General features: G+C 37.5%; 1 protein-coding gene and 1 non-coding gene across 2 annotated transcripts in view; both read right to left on the bottom strand.

Moving 5' to 3' along the window:
• LHFPL6 (LHFPL tetraspan subfamily member 6) overlaps positions 1 to 21,817 on the bottom strand; it is a 218,159-nt gene that overhangs the window by 65,803 nt on the left and 130,539 nt on the right. The window lies entirely within an intron of this gene.
• LOC138383122 (small nucleolar RNA U13) lies at positions 17,715 to 17,817 on the bottom strand. Its single transcript, XR_011233564.1, has one exon. It is a non-coding gene; the product is annotated as a small nucleolar RNA U13 (small nucleolar RNA).

Raw genomic sequence — 21,817 nt, 5'->3', positions numbered from 1 at the left:
ACCAACCAGAGGAATCTGAACACTCATAGAGGAAAATCGGGAAGACTAGTTGTCTTAACACTTGGTTAGCACAGTAATACAAAGGGTAGGGTGAGGTGAGCATAAAACATTGGTTTGGGTTTTTGTTATTGCTGCTGTTATTATTGTTACAAACTATTTTCAGGAGATAACCTTGTCTCATGCCTCTTTTAGCAGATTTTGTAAGAGACAATCCCAGTCAATAACCTGGGAGCAAGTACCAGGGAATGCCAAGCTATGAAAGAAGTTGCGCTGCTATCATCATCTTCTATATTAGTGGTAGCAGACTACACGGTATGTCCTAATGTTAGGTATTATGAATTCTAAAATATAAAAATGATGCTGGTTCAATTAACTCCAAGAAGTTAACAGTAGGCAATGGCCACGAATGCCTTATAAAAATACGCTCTGTTATCTGAAAAGCTCTCATGCCAGCTCCTTTCCTTCAGCAATTTATTTTGGGTGAGGAGCCTCATTTGTGTGTTTTTTAATGAAGCCAAGAATCAGAGAAAGGATGTTATAGGTGTATCACTCTCAACAGATCTCTTGCAGTACTCAGATTATCTCGGCTATTACACAAAGATTTACCTGGTTAGAATATCAACAACACTTCCATATGCCAAATGGCTTTAGTTATGTCTTGCTTCAGGAATAGTGGAAGCATATACTCTTCAAACACACAATGTAATAAAATCTTCAAGGTTACATGGACTATAGGGTACAAAATTCAGTTTATATGGGATTTCACAAAGGCCAATGTCTACAGTTGAGAATTATACCAGCAAAGAACTCTCATTTCTTGTCCTTCATTTCCTTTAATTTATTCCATGTTCTAGTAGTAACTACACAATCATCTGCAATCTTGTAGACAAGACTCTAAATGTCTATTACATTATCAGAGTATCGGGGGAAATTTCTGTTCTCTCTTGTCTAACAATTATCTACTTCCTTGTCCATTATTGCTATGGGAAAACAGTATTCCTAGATCATTAAGAAGTGCATTTGGCTAAAGTCTTGTCCCTGTTTTACAGACTGGACTGTCAGTGTGAACATATATAACCACCACCTTCTATACAACCATACAGATCAGCCATGGCTAAAAGTCAGGTTAGAAGGGAGAGGCCTTTGGAGGCCAAGCTACAACCAAGTTGAGGACACTTGGGCCACAGGCTGAATCCAGACCTCAGCTTAACATCACATATTTTTTAGGAAGCTCATAGAAGTAAAACTAAAATTCCACATAAAAAAATCAAGCCCCCCCAAACTCCTAGAGTTATCATATTCAGAATGGCACTTTAAACATTTGGTAATATAATTACAACAATGTTGTTTAACACACTTGTAAGTATTGTTTCAATTTTGGTTACAGTGTATTTTTTAGACCCAATACAACAAAATGAGGCCTAATATAGACTAACAAAACATTGACCCAAATGATTGGTTGAATGAAACCATAAGCATTATGAAATGAGATAATACCATTTTGTCAAAAAAGATTAGGTAAGAAACAGTTTTGAAATATCAAAAGAATTTCTAATCAAAGCTACCTTGACCAATACATTTAGAGTTCAATAGTAAATTTTAAAGGTGTGCTTTTTCCTGATTAATACATATGAATCCTATAGATACTAGCAGCAAATTAAAATTTGATAGAAAAATAATAAGTTGAGACAATGGATTTAGATGTCTACCACTCTCTGACATATAGAAGCTGCTTGAACATGTGCTTGTCTAGAGAAACTACATAATTTGAGCTGTTTTTCTGAGAACCTTTTTGTCTCACATTTCTCAGGGACCTCTGTCTTCTATTTGCCTTCTCGTCCTCTCTCTCAAACTTCAATACAAATTGGCTAGAATATAAAATTGAGGAATTTATGTAATTTTATTTATAACAGGATTTTAGTTTGGCTTAATTTCTTTCACAGAAGTTAAACCATGTTAAGGTACTGTTCCATGATATTAAGTGCACTTCCATTGCTGTGCAACCATCACCACCATCTCTCTCCAAAACTTCTCCACCATTCCAGACCGAAACTCTGTACCCCTTAAACAATAACTGCCCATTTTCCACTTCCCCAGCCCCTGGTGACTACTATTCTACTTCCTGTCTCTGTGAATTTGATTATTCTATGTATCTCATGTAAGTGAAATTAGGTTGGTTGAATTTTAAAAGACATAATTAGAATCATATTTACTTATCTCCAAATACACCAAGCTAATTAAGTTGGCTTTTACTTATGCATAACCCTCCTTTTTTGGCTTGGGGATCTTTACCTCTGAGTAGAAAAAAAAAAAAAAAAGCCCTCACTTTTTGCTCTGAAATGCTCACAAATGCGTTTAGTTTATTATGTATGCCTTTCTCCTTTTCAAGATAATTCATTCATTATTCAGCTCCTGTTATATACCAGATATGTGGCATTTTATCTTCAGGCAGGTCCTGAAGATAGAATGGTGATTGAGAAACAGTGCTCAACCCCATAGAGCTGATGATACAGTGGGAGAAACGGACAGCAGAGAATTTGAACACTCTAATAAAGGCTCCATAGGAGGAACCCAGGCTGCTTCATGACACTCAGAAGAAAGATCAAAGTCCACTTGGAAAACTAAAGGCTTCTGAGGAAAAGCAATGCATAAGCTGAGACATGAAGGATAAGTAAGGATCAGCAGGTGGGAAAGAGTGATCCCAGGCACAGGAAAGAGTATCTGTGACAAAGACCTGCAAGAATTTCCAGATAGAATGAGTCAAGTATGAGAAAGGAAACAGAGCAAGATGAGATCACATGGTGCCAGGGTACACTGGCCCTTACCTTAGTCCATGTAGAGTCAACTGGATGCTTTTTCCAAAGCAACAGGGATGTGTGGAAGGTGTCTACGCAGCACTGTGACATGGTTATATTTTAGAATGCTCACTCTGGCTAGAACTAGATTGGAAGTAGGAGAAACTGGACCCAGGAAAACCAACTGGGAGACTACAGCAGTGCTCCACGTGAGGAATGAGACTGGCATGAGCTAAAGTAATATTGGATTCCCCTAAGCCAGCATAGGTATTGTTGCTATTACATACAATATATAACACATATGCTATATATATTTTAAAGAGGACATACAACATAGTTATATAAAAATATCATTTTTCTTAAAGTACTTCATGCATTAACATGAAAATACATGCATGAACATGAAAATTCTGTGAAACTGGATAATAAAAGAGCTTTTAAAATAGTTTGACCTTAGGTTTAAAAATTCAATAAAAATTTTAAAAGGTAGATTTCCATCTTAGAATCTCCATCCCACAATTTAAGGGAATAAAGTTTTACGAAAGCTTCAGTAAGTGAAAATTGTGAAAATGGAAAACACCAGGTAGCTGTGAATAGTCTGCCGAGTGAAGCTGTCAGTGACCGCATCATGAGCTCAGCCGTCCACTGATAATAACATGGGCTGTGAAAGAAGCATCCCTATTGTGTGGATGTGATGTACAAGGGCACATGAGTAAAGGAAATTGCAAAGTGGAGCTACAGAAAAATTTATCACCTGTTTATGTGCCAGTCTACAGTCACATAAATAGGTAGTAAGATAACATCCAATTTAATATTATGGGGGTCTTTACAAAGCAAAAAAAAACGTTATTGCAATTTTTCAAAACGATGAAAATGTCCTGCTATAATTTCAGAGATGTGGAATGTATGTGGCTATCATAACTCATTTCTGTCCCTAATACACTAATACTAAACTTAGAGAGAGGGCACTGCACATTCCTAGAATACTTTTCAGAACTCTTAGAAGTAACAGGGCAGAGAATCTCAGCATTTTTTGAGTACTAAAGTTACAGTTTTATTTTATGCCCTTAAATTGTTTTAGACAGATTTATTAGGTACAAGTGACACACAATAAACACCATATATTTAAAACGTACAATCTGATAGGCTTAGGTATGTATGTATCCACGAAGCCACAGCCACAATCAAGATAATGAACATATCTATCTTTCTCCAAAGTTTCCTTGTACCCATCATAACCCCTCCCTCTCACCCCTGCCAGAACCTCTTCCCCCACCCACAGGCAACCACAGATTGCTTTCAGCCATTACAGGTTAGTTTGCATTTTCTAGAGTTTAGAGCCTATAAACGAAATCATACAGTATGCACTCTATGTCTGGCTTCTTTCACACTGCAAAATTATTTTGAGAGTCACCCATGATTTACCATAAATCAACAGTTCATTCATTCCTTTTGCTGAGTAACAGTCCATTGTATCGCTATACCACAGAACGCTTACCCATATGACTGTTGATAGTGGTTCTTTCCCATTTTTGACTCTTACAAAAAGAGCTGCTATAAACATTTGTAAACAAGTCTATGTATGAGCATATATTTCCTTTGCTTGTGAAAACATCTCTGTGAGTGGAATGGCTGAGTCATACGTTAGGAGTTTAACTTTGGAAGTAACTGCCAAACTGCTACAGTGTATTTACCATTTTACTTTTCCATCAGTAGTTTACGAGAGTTCCAATTTATCCACATTCTTGCCCACATTTTGTGCATTCTGTCCAATTTTAGCCATTCTAACAGGTGTGTAGTGGTGTCTCACTGCATAACTTAAAATTTTAAGTTCACAATTCAGTGGCATTAGATTTATAATGTTATGTGACCATTGCCATTTCCAAAACGTTTTCATCACCTTAAACAGAAACTCTGTAGCCATTAAGCAATAACTCCCCATTCCCCATTGCCCCCAGTCTTGGTAGCCTCTAAGTACTTTCTATCTCTATGAATTTGCCTATTCTAGATATTACAGGTAAGTAGACTCGTACAGTATTCACCCTTTTGTTTCTGGCTTATGTTACTTATTGTAATATTTTCAAGATTCATCCATGTTGTACCATGTATCAGACTTCAATCTTCTTTATTGCTGAATAATATTCTATGATATATATATATGTATATACACATATATATGAGTGTGTGTGTGTATATATATATATATACACACACACATACACACACCATATTTTGCTTATCCTTAAAAGTCTTTTAATGGGCAGAATTTTTTATTTTTACGAAGTCCAATTTACCAATTTGTTCTTTTATTGATCATGCATTTGGCGTCACATCTAAGAAATCTTCAACTAACTGAAAGTCACAAAGATTTTTTTCCCATGTTTGTTTATATATTTTGTAGTTTTAGGTTTTATATTTAGGTCTTGACCATTTTGAGTTAATTTTTGTATATGGTGTGAAATATGGATTGAAGTTCATTCTACTGCATATGAATATCTAATTGTTCTATTCTTATTTGTTTCAACAATTAAGAGAAAAAAACTATTCTTTCTCCACTGAATTCACTGAATTGCCTTTGCATCTTTGAACAAGATCAATTTTCCATATATGCGCTCATTGCTAATACATAAAAATACAATTAATTTTTGTGTAGTGATCTTGTATCCTGAAATCCTTTATTAATTTAAGAAGCTTCTTTGGGGGATTCCCTCTGATTTCCTACATGGACATGCCAGTGATCTAAGCATAAAGACAGTTTTCCTTCTTCCTTTCTAATCTGGGCACTTTTTGTTTCTTAGTCTTGCTTTATTCTACTGGTTAGATTCTCCTTTTCCCATTCTTACTTCCTTTATTCCTCACAATTATTGAACCCAGGAGTTCTTGTCAATGAAGTTCCAGGTGCAAGGCTTCATCTCAGGGTCTGCTTCTGGGGAAAGCTGACCTGTGCTGTCATTTATATGCTGACACTTACAAACTTAATATCTCCAGCACATATCCACTGTCTGACCCCAAAACTGAAATATCCATCATTCTTCTCAACCTTCTCTCTTTTTTTTATCACTTTGATGTCTAATGGAAATCTCAAACTTAGCATGTCTAAAACTGAATACTTGATCAAACCCCCGCCCCTTAACCCCAAAGTTACCCCACACACTGTCTTCTCCATCTAAGTTGATGAAAATTCCAACTTTCCATTATTTATTATGTATGCTAAAAGCTCTGGAAAATTCTTGGGGCTTTCTCTCCTATTCCACATCAAATTTTTCAGCAAACCTGCTGGTTCTATTTTCAAAATATGTTGACCATTTCTTACCATTCCAAGCTATCAACTTGGCCCAAGCCACCATTATCTCTCACCTGGATTAACTGCAATGCCCCTCAACTCTTTTCCTTGTGTCTCTCTTTGCCCCCTGCCATGGTCTGAATGTGTCCCCAAAATCCATGTGTTGAAACTTAACCCTCATTGTGGTGGTATTAAGAAGTGAGGCCTGGGGACATGTTCTCAGTGCCTAGACAGCAGCTACGGCACAGAATCAAACCCAATATGGCCCCTTTGTCACTGCCCCAGCTTTGCCTCCTGGTTAGATTTTGTATTCCCCAGGCATCCTCTCTCTTCTGTCCTGAGCACTATACCTGGCATAGTATATTGAGGACAGACAGGCCCTGCCCTTTGTAGCCACCTTGGATGCCACATAGCTACTTACGATCTAAAAGGACCGAGGGAAGAGGTGCCTGCATCATAGTTTCAAAATTCTATTCAGTAATTTAAAATCTTAAAGTCATGTTATGTTAAATTAGATAGTCATAAAATGTCTGAGTAATTTATAAGTAAGTTAAAATATGAAAACATTAATTATTAAATGTAAGTTTAGATTTATATATTTGGCATCTTATTTTCATATGACATAGAAAAGCTAAATGTATTTTGATCTGCTAATGATGGATGAAACACCTTTCTAAAAAATCATAAAATGGTTTTCATCTGCAAATGCTGACATAAAATGGTTCAAAATTACTTACTTCCTAGGATTTTTCACTAGAAATTAGGGCAACTAAGAGTTATAATTTTAGTTAATATGTGTAATTAAAACTACTAGAGACAATTCAGTATGCAGAGTGCATAAACAAAAGCAAGATATGCTTTTGGTGAAGAAATTTGTAAAGGCATGAAAAATGTGTATTTGTTGAAAAAATAATTTCACGTAGTTAAAAGCTATTTAAGGGTTGTTTCAAAAGCAAGAAATAAAAATTATAGCTAAAACTAAATAAATATAAAAAGTTAAGAAGAAAAAAAATAAAATTTTTAAGAGATTATACAGCTTTATGGAAGTCTGGTGTGGTCAAAAGCTGACTGAGATTGCATGTATTTGTCTAAAAGATTTTACTAAAATTAGCTTTAACATTGATTATACACTAATACAAAAGTAAAATTTGGTTTTCTCTTTTGAACAAAAGTTTTTTAAAGTATTAGTAAGACACGGTAAAATATTTTTTTTCACCTTTTGAGTAACTGCAAAAAACAGAGAAAGAGAAGAGGAGAGACAGGTTCTGTTTCATGCTGTCTTTCTCAGGTCTTTTGGTTGTTTGGAAAACTGTCTGTTCTCCATCAAAGAGTAAAGTTTTGCCTTTTAAAATCTTTGAATTATCACTATGGCTAAATAAACGAGTATTATATTACAACGATCTGTAATTTAGGTGTTTTAAATCTTTGATATATTTGATAAGCTTCCCAAAATCAAATTTTAAATTCAAAATTAAGACTTTTTTGACCTCAAACTAACTCTGGAATGCTACAGAGGGCTCCTGCAGCATCGAATAGAGAGACAAATAGGATTATTTGATATGTTAAATTACACGGAAGCACTGTCAAATGAAAAATAAAGTGAGGCCTTCGGGGAAGTGATTAAGGCATGAAGACTCCACCCTCACGAATGGGTTAGTGCCTTATGAAAGGACTGGAGAGAACTAGCTTAGGCCCCTTTTTGCCCTCTGTCCCTTCAACCACAGGACACCTAGACAAATTGTTCCTTACCAGACACCAAACCTGCCAGCACTTTGATCTTGGACTTCCCGATCTCCAGAACTGTGAGCAAATAAATTTTTATTATTTATAAATTACCCAGTTTGTGTTATTTTGTTATAGGAATACAAATAAACACCCCCTATAATCTATTTTCAACCTGATAGCAAAAGTGATCTTATTAAAATGTAAGACAGACCCCTTCATACTTTGCTCTGACTTTCTGACGGCTTCCCCTTCCGCCCATTCCCTCCCTCTCCACCTCCTACTTCTCTCTGACCTCTCGTCCTGTACTTGCGACCATCCTATTGTCCTTGCTCAGGGTGTCTACACTGCCTGACGTGCTCCCCTCCCAGGGCTCCCTTCTGCTGAAACGCCCACTCCTTCTTCAACATCATCTTTGCTCGAACCTTGCTCTCAATTGGGTTTTCCTAAACCACGCCACTAAAATTGCAACACACCCTCCTCCCTTGCAGTTCCTGTTTCCTTTATTGGCTTGATTGATTAATTTTTGCCTCCTTAGCACTTAGTATCTTTCAATGTAGTTTATAATTTACTTTTTAAAAATTCTTTCTCCCTCCTCCCACCCCAGTCCCCATATTTAAACCCCTTGAGTTCAGAGATTTTCATCAGTCTTATTTATTGTTGTTTCTGTAGGATCCAGAACACTTCCTGGCACATGATAAGCAGTCAATACATGGCTGTTGAATCAATTAATTAATCAATTAATCAGCCAACCAATCACTGAACTGATGACTAAGCATGTTTTTGTTTTAACCTAATTTCTATGGCTGAAATGCAGAATACCAATCTTTTAAAAATTGAACAAATATCCAAACAGAAAGTAAATTTTTTTTTCAATTTATTCTCCCATGAGGCAAAGAAACCCATATGCAAAAGTCCATTCAAGCTATCTAGTCACCAAGGTCTTGCCTTCTGATGTTAAGATCAACAGATATGGGTTCTAGTTTGTAACTGTGACTTTTCCAGACATTTGAGTTTTTCTCATCTGTAGTATTAGAGCACTGGCCCACTAAGCTCTCCTACCACTAAATTGCCATAAGGCTCTGATAATTAAGTATCAGAAACAGCTAATTTGGTGAGTAATCTCTTTCCTTCAATATGTTGGCGAAGTTTCATCCTATTATATATTTATCTCTAGCTAATAAGTCAACCAATCAACTAAAAAACAAAACAAAAGAAACTCTAACAAAGCTAAGCACTAAAAGTGACTGGCATTTTTTTGTGATTAAGAGTTTTGCAGCTTATATGATAGATGTACATGTGTAATTCTATCTTTAATGCACTTTATATAAAGTGCATGTAATATGTATAATCCTTTGATGATCCATCATGTTGAGGAGTGCTTAATAATTATCAAAAAGCAGCAATTAAGCCTGAAGAGACTTCTGACAAGGCTGCAGACATCTGGACATGCACATCTGTTCAAAGTCAGTGTGATCTGTACAGAAGACCCTAGAGAAAGAATTAGTGTCAATCTGATATTCAGTGATAAACGATTATTACCCAAAATCCAATATGATATCAGGGATAATAACAAAACTGGAAAGTTAAGTACAAATTGAGTGACCTCACATGTTATGGAAATTTGAAGCCCGTGATTGTGGCTCAAAGCTGTCATGTTAGCAAGAAAATTCTCATCCAGCCTAAAAGTATAGGAATTCTTATCTGCTCCATCTCAGCCCTGAAAGCCAGCTCTCTGGGCCACAGTTTGAATATTCCAGCAGACACTAGAGCTTCCTTTGGGACAAACTTTGTTTCTTCTACTTTTTTCAACTGATTGATTTCCCAATCCCATTTTCCTGCCTCTATGGACCTAGTTGTGACCTTCTTTCTGTTTTGGTGACTTTTATAGACTCTGGGCTTTTGGATTTCTGTTTCTCTTCTCAGATTCTGCAACCACATCTACCAAAGGATTCTTTGATTTTCACTTAAAGAAGCAGCTATGGAAGCTCTCACCCCAGCCTTGGACAACAGCTGTAGGGAGAGCTCTGTCATGCTATTAATAAAAATATAGCAGCTTCCACTTATTGAATGTCTACAACACAGTAGGTATTGTATCAGGCGCTTTCCACAGGAAGACTTGTTTAACTTATACAACGTTTTTGTGAGAAAATTTATTATTATTGACCTTTACAGATGAGGGATCTGAGAAATTAAATGACTTGTCCAAAGTCACATAGCTAATAAGAATACAAAGAAGGCATCAGAATTCTAAGTCTATGCTTTCTGCTCTGACATACTGTTTTTCTACCAAGCATTTGCAGCATGAATGATTCCAGTGTCATTTGCTCTTTTGCATATTATGTAGTGGTCAAACTGACACAAATGTGTTAATCATTCTAATGCCCAGATAAATTGTTTCTAAACTTGCCTTCATAATAACACTAAAATGTTACTAGCCATTTTCACTGTGGTGACACTTACAACATGGGCAAAATTACAGGCACCTCAGAGTCAAGCACCAAACTATGCTACCAGCCATGTAGACGTCACCACCACACACTTGCAACTGAAAAAAAAAATGAGTGACATTCAAGAACATTCTTCATAAAGCAGTAAAAATTACTAATTTTATTAATATCAACCCCTGAGCACATATCTTTTTAATATTCTGCCTGATAAAATGGGAACTGTTCACATAGAAACATGATGGCGGCTGTTTTGAGGTAAAGCACTCGTGTCATGGGTTTTTGAGTTTTGAGCTGAATTAGCCTCATTTTTTCACAAAAACATCATTTTTACTTGAAATCACAAATGACAAAGCATTGTTATTCAGACTTGAGTATTTGGCAAACACTTTCTCTATGACAAAAGTGGGCCCATGTTGGCATTTATTGCCAATGATAAAATTTGAGCTTTCGAGCAAAAATAATTATTTTGGAACTTTTTTTTTCAGTTACAGTATGCTTGGCAGCTTCTCAATACTTAAAGACCTTTCAGATGAGGTCATGAGTGATATTAATAAGTATACTTTTTTGTATATTATAAAGTAAAATGTATTGATATTTGGAAGCTCTACATAACTCAGTAAATCAATATTTTCTAAATGACTGTGTGATGCTACAGAATTATGCATAGGTAAAGGCTCCATTCAAAATACAAGATAGGATGGCGGATTTAACACATATGTATGTACTACATACATAGACAACAGAATATGAAGAGTTCATGGGTTCCACATTTCAATCAACTTTTAGAAACAACCACTTGTCAAGTTTCAGTGTGGCAACAAAGAGGAATAGTCATAATTATCTGAAAATGCTATTGAAATACCTTTCTCTTTTACAACTACATATTTGTATGGGCCTGTATTTTCTTCATCTACTCAATCAGAACAACATATTGCAACAGATTAAATGCACAGATATGAGAATTTAGCTGTTTTCCATTAAACCACAGTCTTTAAAGAAGTGATGTTTACAAAAAATTGTAAAACAATGCCCCTCAAGCATTTTTTTGTTTGGGAAAACATATTTATTTATATTGATATGTATTGGGTTTAATATTATTTTAAAATTAATTATTCAATAAATACGTAAAACGTTTCTCTATTTTAATTTCTACTAAGGCAAATATCAATAGTATTAATATAAGCCAGAGTTCTTTGGAATCCTCAATAATTTCCAAGCATACAAGGGATTCCTGAGATCAAATCATTTGAAAACCAGTGATAGAATTTTTTGTAGCCACTGAATATTCCAGGACAGTATATCCAGAAAGATTCCAAAATAAAATATAACATGTATAGAAAAATGACAGAAGAGTGATATACTCTAATGTTAGCAATATCTGTAAAGTTGTAAAATTGTAATTTTACTATTATTTTTGATCTGCTAAATTTGTTAACATTTTTATAAAAGAGCATAGCTTGCTTAAGTAAAAAGCTAACAAATTAACAAACAAATGAATCACTGAATTATCATGTAATTGTCTTACAGGGTACTAGCTTTTTAGTCTAGGAAAGAAACTTTTTTTCTTCATTGCCACCTTCATTTTTATTCAGTACTTCCTTTCTTCCTGCCCTGATAGCGATTCTTGACATACATATTTCTTCTCCATAGCCCCTGCCTCCTGGTTGAGGGTTCCTAACCTTCTAGGTCCTACCAATGCTTATAAACTATACTATCTTACAAAACAACCTTTCATCTGAAACTTATCAACACTCATTGTTCTCTCTACAATTATTTATTATGAAGCACAGTGTGATTTTTTTTTTTTAGAACAGTACTAGGCACATCAGCTATTTATTATTACTCTATTGTGTTATATCGTATTAATGATTCTGTTATGATCGTGGGTCCCTGGGGGACATCCCCCTTGGCATCTGGAAGACCTGGCTTCTCAAGTCACAGCACTGCCAGAGACTTGCTGTGTGACCCTGGTAAGTGAACCTACCTTGCTGAGCCTCAGGTCCTTCATTTGCAAATGAGAGATAATCACTCAGGGACAGAGACTGCCAGCGACTCTCAATCTCCCTCCTCCCCTTCCACTTTCAACGTGCAAATCTCCCTTTTCACTTTGGGCTGTGACACCCAGCTACAAGATGATGCTCTCAGCCTGCCAGGAGGCAAGTGTGACTGAGTGCTGGTGCATGAGAACTAAGTGAGTGACCAGAGCAATTTCTGGGAAGTCACAGAAAGAGAGAGAGGAACACTTATGAAAAAAGATGTAAAAATCCTCATAAAACAGCAGCACGCAGAATCCAGGAGCATATTCAAAGGATAACACATCACGATCAAGTGGTGTTCATTCCCGGGAATGCAGGGATTAACAGGAAATCTAATAACGCAGCTCTTCATAGTGACAGATCAAAGGAGAAAAACCAGATCCTTCTTGATCAAATTCAACAGCCCTTTCCGATTTTAAACATTGTAATAAATTGGACTAGATGGGTACTTTCTTGACACGATAAAACATCCTCAGCCCCAACGCTGGCATCTCACTTAACAGGGGACTATGACGGTTAGTTTTAAGTGTCAATCTAACCAGCTAGGCTATAGTATTCAGTTATGGAATCAAACTCTAATCTACGTGTTGCTGTGACGGTGTTTGTAGATGTGGTTGACATCTGTAATCAGTTGACTTAAGTAACGGAGATTGTCCTCGATACTCTGCATGGGCCTTACCCAATCAGCTGAAAGGCCTTAAGAGCAAGACTCAGGCTTCCCTAAGGAAGGAGAAATTCTGCCTCAAAACTGCTGCATCAGGAGAGCAGATCGGACGAGGAGGAGGAGACTAAATTGGACGAGGAGACGGGACCTGATGAGGAAGAGGAGACGAAACTAGACTGGAAGAGGAGACGAGGCAGGACGAGGGAGAGATCAGACCAGACGAGGAAGAGGAGACCAGACCAGAAGAGGAAGACGAAATGAGACCAGACAAAGAAGAGTAAATCAGACCAGAAGAGGAAGAGGAGACCAGACCAGATCAGATGAGGAAGACGAGACAAGACCAGACAAAGAAGAGGAGACCAGACTGGACGAGGAAAAGGAGACCAGAATGGAAGAGGAGATGAGACTAGACTCACAGTGTGATGTTTTGCTTTGTGTGATCACACCTGTTTTAGGTTGCACATTGCATTACATTAATCACTATAATTTCCTGAGCCAGTCTGACTTTTCAGCATCCCAATGTGCACCTGAAAATAGCTGTTAAATATAGCTATGGCCCCCACACTGGGAGGGGTACGTGGATCAGAAGAATGAGATACACGTTGAGTCCATGCAGCCACTTGACTGCTCAAGCGTTAAGCCACTGGAGTCCAACACACCTGGGATAAAATCCACAACTCTGAATCCCTGGATATGTTTTATAACCTCTCTAAATCTCCATTTCCTCATCCAAAAGGTGAGGAACTTCACAGGTTTATTATAATATGAAAAGTCTTACATATCCTGGCAGATGGTAAGTGATCCAAAAATATAAGCTGCTGTGCTTTTATCATATTATTAGTATTATAATTACGAGTGTAATTCTAGAGGTTAACTCCCCATTTAATCCTGCTTTCCTTAGAAATCATTATAATGGATAATAGTTGCTACTCTCTCCTCTAGTTCAACTTCATGAAGTAATTGTTTTTAAGTTTAATCAGTTAAGATACAGAGCCTGAAAGGTGTAGTATGTATTAGATGAAGAAATCTCCTCAAGACTTAAGGGGCAGAGACAGAGACCACACAATCTGTAGCCCAGATGACCAGGAGATATTTTAGAGAGATGACCTAGAGAGATTGTGCAATGACATAATATCTCATAAAGAAAAGGGAGTAGAACGATGGGCTAGGGGTGGTGGGTACAGGCTCAAAGACAAATTTTGTTGACTCCATAAACTTTGGCTTGGTTTTGGTGTGGCCTATACTCTGTTTTTTTGTTTGTTTCTTTGTGTGTGTGTGTGTGTTTTTCTTTTGTTTGTTTGTTTCTTTGTTTGTTTTGTCTTTTGTTGAGATAGAGTCTGGTTCTGTTGCCCCAGAGAGTGCCGTGGCATCAGCCTAGCTCACAGCAACCTCAAACTCCTGGGCTCAAGCGATCCTCCTGCCTCAGCGTCCCAAGTAGCTGGGACTACAGGCACGCACCACCACGCTGGGCTAATTTTTTCTATTTTTAGTAGAGACAGGGTCTTGCTCTTGCTCAGGCTGGTCTTGAACTCCTGACCTCAAGAGATCCTCCTGCCTCGGCCTCCCAGAATGCTAGGATTACATGCATGAGACACCACACCTGGCCAATATTGTGTTTAAAAAACAGAAAAATACCTGGACCTTTTGTTTTCTTTTATTTATAATTTCCAGTTATACTCCTTGTGCTTAATACTTGCTGTCTCAGCCATATTTTTGACTTCCTCATCAAGTGAGAGCCTACTGGATGAGGAAGTCAACAATGCCTAACAAAGAAAGGACCAGAGACCACCATCGCCTTGAGGACTTAAAATATGGCTGAGACAGCACTTTATAGGACCAGAGTAGTTAATTTTTATCCATTTTTTCCAATTATAGTTTTTGGCATGAAGGAAAAGTCTATCCCTTTCTTGATATATTGCTTCAGTTTTCTCACTGAATAAATTCAGAATTCCTGAAAAAAAAAAAAATAGGAAAGAATTCTTTAGGCACCTCTAAATATCAAATAGTCCTCTATGACTGTGGAAAAGAACGGAGTCCTTTAAAAACATTAAATAATTGAAAAATTTAAATATTTCAATAAGTATTCTGTTAAATTGTTACAAATATCATATCACAATCCTCTTTATTTCCTATAAGGATATATATCCCTAGGTATTAAGGGATGATGTATGAGTCCTATGGTATAAAAAGCTCTTGAGTAAGCTTTAAGAAAAATAGGTTTAACACTTGTATTGCCAAAAAAAAAAATTTTTTTTTTTTCCATGTGAGGAGAAACTTTCTGGGATGATTCGTGTTCACATTTAAAATAACACTCTAACCAAAACTTTGGAAAGTGCTAAAGGGTCTGCCAGGTACAAAGGGAAAGTGGAAGGCGAAGGCTGGGAATCAGGAGACAGAACTGATCTGGGATCCACTGCTGGTGAGCTGCGTGGCTCTGCCCAAGTATTCTCATCTTTCTCGACCTCAGTTTCTTAGTATGTGTGTTATACTGAGAGGGCTGTACTTACAGATCTCAGAGGTTCTTTGGGATCTATAATTTTATTTTTAATTTCTTTTCTTGCTTTGTGAATTTTTGCCTTGTCTCAGTTATTCTTTTGGACTCATCTATGTCATTTGGCACTATTGACAACAGTCTCCTTCTTAAAACTCCATCCCTGGCTATTACGGTGAGAGTGGGTTTGTTCTAAGAGCAAGTTCAGTCCTCGCTTGCGATCTCTTGTGCACACTTTCACCATGTGGTGTCTTCTGCCTTGTTATGATGCAGCAAGAAGGCCCTCACTGGCTGCGTCCCCTCAGTCTTGGACTGCCCAGCCTCCAGAACTATAAACCCAGTAAGTAAACTTCTGGTGTCTGTAAATTACCCATTCTGTGACATTCTGTTACAGCAGCAGAAAGTAGACAAGGTCCCCTAACATTGATAACTTACAAATCTATCTTTAGGCCGTATGATGTCACATCACACAATGGATTTGGGTCTTTAACAAAACTTAGGCTCTTTAACTCAGGATCTTGTGAAGACTTATTGAAACTAACTTCTCCAGTTTTACAAATTAAAAAACACAGGATGAGGGAGGTCAGATTAATTACCTACCCATTATTAAATTAAATTGGACCTGACCAAAATTACCAGGAGAGGGCTCAGTCCTAGTACAGAACAGATTTCAACAAATCTTTGCTAAAGTATTCTTTGGAATGCCTTGTCAGGTAGGGTATTAAAAGAAACAAATATTCTGAATAAGTACCGAGGGGTTGGTAGTTATTAATATCCAATATTTGCTTTTCATAATTTACTCAGTGGCCCTTTCCAAATAATTATTCAATTGTCCATATTTGGTGCAGAAGAATAAAACAAACAAAAAAGTGGTATGCTGCGATAACCTGGCCTTTCAGATGGCAACTCAGTCTTTCAAGCAGACATGCGACCTTAGAGGACATCAAAGTTTGTTTGAAATGGAAGCCCTCTCGGAAATGAGTCTTCAAAGATGGAAAAGCACTGGAGAGGAGCTTTACATTTAGGGTTTTTTCCTGTGGTACTTTAAGCATAACAGATGGATCTTCATAATTAGCATCACATTTGCATTTTTCTCTCCAACAGAAAAAAAAAAAAAGAGCTAATAGTCTTAGAAGGAGAATTAAAAAGCCTCATTCCATCATATTTTTATTGATCTTATTTACAATTTGTACGCTAAGTCTTCTTTATGGTACTTATTACCTCCAACACTCTCCCAGGGGATGAACAAATTTACAAATGAGGAAACAAGCAGACTAGTTACTCAGGAGCACAAACTTGAAAATGACTTTAGGACTAGAACTCACTGGAAGGCCCTGATAAAGTGGAAGAAATATGGAGATTCAGATACAGCTTGAAGCCCATTGATGCAATTTCCTCCAACAGAATAGGCCTATTTATCTTTTGTGCACATTTCTAGGAGACTCCCGTTCTTTCCTCGTGCTCTATAACTCCTACCGCTCAGAAGCATTTAGTTTAAAGGGGCTATGAAATAAGTGAAATCATTGAACAAACTGCCCTCACAGGTAAGCTCTCCTGGTCTACAGCTGGAGACACAGTTATATGAACAAGGGTGGGTACAGAGGTTAAACAGACGCCACCTGCAAAGCACAGAGGGATGGGAAGAGGTCCCGGGACACCAAGCACAGGACAAAGCACATCCTGAGAGAGCCGGGCCAGTGAAAACAAGGATCATGTCCCACCCTGTGTGCAACATCTAGCATCACAATCTCGATAATCTTCCTAAGTGCCCTGTAAGGCTGATGATATCCTCATTTTGTAGATAGAGAAGCTAAGATTTAGAAAAGCGAACCATCTTGCCCAAAGTGCTCTTTACAATAGCATATCCAGGATTTTCAATTAGATCCTGTCCAACAGCAAACTTCATGATCATAACTAGCATGCCATTTTGACCTGTCAACTATCTGCAATAAATCTACTCTGGTAAAGGTTTTCTTTGATTTCTCCATATCCAATCCTCCGTAATCAATAACATAACTTTGCAAGTCACCTGAATGGGGATTAGGAGTGTGGTCAATAACCATGAAACAGAGAAGATAAACTGGTCCACAGGGAAACTCAACCCTTGACCTCAAGCTCTCTAGGGCTGAGTTCTAACCGTGTCAGTTAATTAGCCACAGACTGTTAAATGAACAAATTAGAGTCCAAATCCTTTCCAACCACAAGTCTGAGCCGATCCTTTGTAGGAGCACAGAGTTAATATGCACTGGGTTTTTTTTTTTTTTCTTTTTTCACATCAGATGGGTAACATGCCACATGATAACAAATTTTGAGGGAGGCACATCTCACACGTCAGTGTGAAAACCCAGCCATCATGCTCATGAACCACAAGGAGGTCAACATGTTCCGATTTTGAGTGTGCCCCATTTAGTACCACGTGGGCCCCCTGAGTATCTTGAAACAGATAAAATTATAATGGATAATTACAATTTTTAAAATTTTCTCTTGCAGTCATATTGCCTATACTATGCTATATCTTTTTCTGCTTTGAAATTGATATATCCAACCTGGGAATCAGGATCCTTAAAAACAGTCCTGGTCGAACGACCAAATTTTCATCAGATTCATCCAACTCTACCCCATGGGTCAAATCAGACCTGACATTCTTGAGTTGGAGAGAACCCCAGGCCTTCATATTGTGTGTCCTAAATGAAAAGCTGTAACACCACACGTATAACTGGTAACGTTCTGCAAGCCCAGAGAACCTGAGAAAAGAATTCCCCTTTCCCTCACCTATTGCTACTGGACTTCAGGCCTCTTCAACAACACATTGAACACGTTCTGCACCCAAAGCTCAGTCTCACCTAAACCAAAGTCACTCGAGGGCTGAGTTCTTGCAGAGCAGGAGAGGAACAGAGACGGAAGTAAGGGGAGAGAGTTACATCCTCTGTCTAGCACAGAATTTGGGCCACTGCTCTTCTCCACCCTCCATAAACTATGGATAATTATGGAAAGGCTGGAAAGTGAGATACAGCATAAGGAGAAGGAAGAAAGAAAGAGAAGGGAACTCATCTGGGATGCTCCTCCATTCCTCCTCCCTCAGTCCAGACCCTCTCATATCATCCTCTTACCTTCATTCTAATTCCTTGACCCAGATTCGTGCCACCCTACAACCAATCTCCTAGTCTCCTTCGCTGTAACCACGCCCCAGGCCACAGCGGTCACACATTCAGAGTTGCAGGGGTCTCCTCCCACAGCAGGAGTGGTGGGAAGGCACATGTCTCAAAGCTATAGAGTTTCAGGGAGTGCAGATTTGTTGATTGTCTGCACATTTGGAAGCCTGACTTTTCACAGAAATAAAGTTCTCCGAGATGCCTAAATTTGATAGCACTGCTATTCAGGGTACATTTTGAGTTAAACAGGAGTTTGTCTGCTGGCCTTCGATCCAAATATCACCAAATATAATCAGATTCTGAGTTCCAAACAAATACATTTTTGGAACTCAACCTGCCTCTGTGTAGGAGTCTTGCTTTTGCTGCACTGTGCACATCTCTTCATCAGGTAGAAAACGGGGAAATGTGCCAAACACAGACGGGCACTTTGAACAATGTTATCAAAAGAATTTGGTCCATTAAATAAATTCTGTAATTATGAAAAGTAAGAGCAGGCATTAGACACAACAGAAATTCCTCATTCATTCCAGTATCTCTACTTTTATTTTCTGTAAACAATGTACAACTTAATGTACAAACTTGCTATGATCATGGCTGCTGGTAATTCCAGATTTAGATATAGAAAAGCCTCATTAGAAGAAATCACATGGCTATAATTCTTTTTAATGGAATTTTGGTTGCTCAAACCATCATTCATGAGGCAACTCTTAATTCCGAAAGGTGAAATATGCTTTTAATTTACTGATGTTAATCCAACAAGATCATTTGGAAATATTTTAAATGCCTATAATAGAAACCATTTACTGGAAGGCTCTAATGAATTCCTTAATGTGTTTATTTCAGGACAAAAATAAGACTAATACTCTGTTTTTTAAAGGGGGGGGAACTAATAGGATTAGATTTGCAGTGGAAGGAACTTGGGAGGAAGTTGGCCAATTGGAAGCTGGCACGACAATGTGAGCAGATGCATTAAGAGTCATCAGATCCGGGAAACTGATCCCAACGCTGTCAGACCTTCTAAAACTGTCTCAATCGTGTAGATGCAAAAATGGAAACGTATTCCCAGTTTGCAGCTTTAATAGAGCCAAGGGAGGTGCTACTTGCCTCACAGTGGGAGGAAGTTTTCAATTGCGTTTCATGCCTCTGGCTTTCACAGGCACATGGAAGTCCTGATCAAGCAGAAGCTGACCCTCTGGACTGAATGGCCAGTGATATTCCTTCCTGTGTTTCACAACAGTTACCTTGAAATATGCACTAACCACACATATGTTTGAAAGGTACTTTAATAGCAAACCAAAGACTTTAGCAAGTGGTTCTAAATCTGACAAATTAATAAAGTAATTTTTACTTATATGGTGATAAAGGGTTAGAATTATAATCAGTCTTTCCCACTATGTTTTAGTGAAGAGTGTGAATGGACATGGGATTAGGAATTATGAAAAAGTAGTGATGATAGGGAAAGCATTTTTTTCAAGGTTGTAATCACTGATTTTTCTACAATATTATTTCTAGAAGTTGATTAAAAATTCTGCCATTTAAAAAGCATTGTTACTGTGAAATAGTTAATATTCACTTCAAAGTTCAGAATTTTAAATGAGCCTAAATTTATGCAACACACGGCCTTACCTTTAATTTATATGATGGAGCTTGTTTTGGGGACAGAATCTAAGACAGATATATAGATAATGAGCCAAATTATCCAAGAAACTAGGCTTTCATTATTGTGGACACCACTGGATGCTACACTGAAAACGACCTAATAAAGTCACAAAATCTGTGCCTCAATGGCCAAGTCCACCCAAGAACCATGGTTAAGATCCTAAAGTTTCCTGAAAAGGAAACAAAAGGAATTTCAAACTAAGATTGAATAGTTTGGTAATTTCCACCAGCTCTGACTCAGATTTACCATCTCTGGTTCCGTACTGTGACATCGCACTTCTCCACAAATACTAATCTGGCAATCTCATATATTTGGAACATAACTGAGAATCAATGAGTCAAGTCACAAAAGTCAAGCAACTCTTTGCTGTGTCTTGGAGAAGAAATTCTTACCCCATCAACTTCACGGATTATTTGCTCTTACACTTTACCTAAAAATATTACAAGCTCGTTGATCTGTTTTCTAAATCCGATGAATGTTGGAAGCTGTAAGTAAAAGGGTTTAGGATTTGTTCTAGGGTGTGGGAGCAGAGACATGATGCCTAACGATAACAGGGAAAATGGAAAATCTGTGAAAACTGACAAAAACTTAAAAAGCACAATATTCTGTGGAGACAGCAACAAGACCCAGTATGACTCAATAGGTCCCACTGGCATCACAGTATTGTATGAAAGGCAAAAGAGTTGATGTTCATTCCGATGTTTGATTCATTCAGAAAAATTCACACTTTGGTTTAGTCAGTTTACTAAGTTATACAAGTACTAATTCATTTTAGAAAGCTATCCATTTAAAAGGCTGAAAACAATATCTCTATGTATATATACGTGTGTGCATGTGCATGTGTGGGTGGGTGGGTGTGACATCTCTATCTAGATATAGAGAGATTGTCTATCTATCTATCTGTCCATGTTAGATTCTAAGAACTTCAAGCTGATTTTGCCTGCACTCAGTGGGTTCTGCTAGTACATCCAGCAATATTCAAAGGGTGGCTTCTTGATCTGAACCAGGGCATTTTATAAATCTGAACTAAGTGAATCCCATTTCTGTAGGTCAACAACAGTCAAATAGACATTTCATATGGCTCCAGCTAATATTATACATTTCAAAGCACTACAAGTCATTTTGTGATCTGTAGACCTTCTCCGTATTATATTGTACTTAGCCTAATTATAAAATTAGATTAGATTATAAGCATATAGTAGCTGGGTAGTGGGGACCCTGACCTGGAATGAAAAACATCTTTAGCAATCTAATGGAAATCATAGTGATTAAAAAAATGTTGATATTTGAAAGATCATATCTTAGGATCCTCAATTACCATAAATTTACCATGTAGAGTTTTATTCTAACTCACACTAATATGGGGTAGTATTTTATTTCTGCTACCCAGAAGACAGCTGGATGTAAACATCAGTTACTGTCTTGTGATCCCCCAGGAAATGTGCACCAAAGCTGAAGTGGAAACTGTCAGGTTTTTCTTCCAGTCATGAGCTCCATTTTGTTTGTTTGTTTGTTTGTTTAGCAAGGGGGAGGGGCTAGGAATAGTTTGCAGAAACAATGGAAG

This window comes from Eulemur rufifrons, chromosome 4 (genome assembly GCF_041146395.1).
Source record: "Eulemur rufifrons isolate Redbay chromosome 4, OSU_ERuf_1, whole genome shotgun sequence".
NCBI classification, from domain to species: domain Eukaryota; kingdom Metazoa; phylum Chordata; class Mammalia; order Primates; family Lemuridae; genus Eulemur; species Eulemur rufifrons.
The sequence above is the reverse complement of the archived record's forward strand: the minus strand, read 5'-3'. Positions and strand labels throughout refer to the sequence as shown.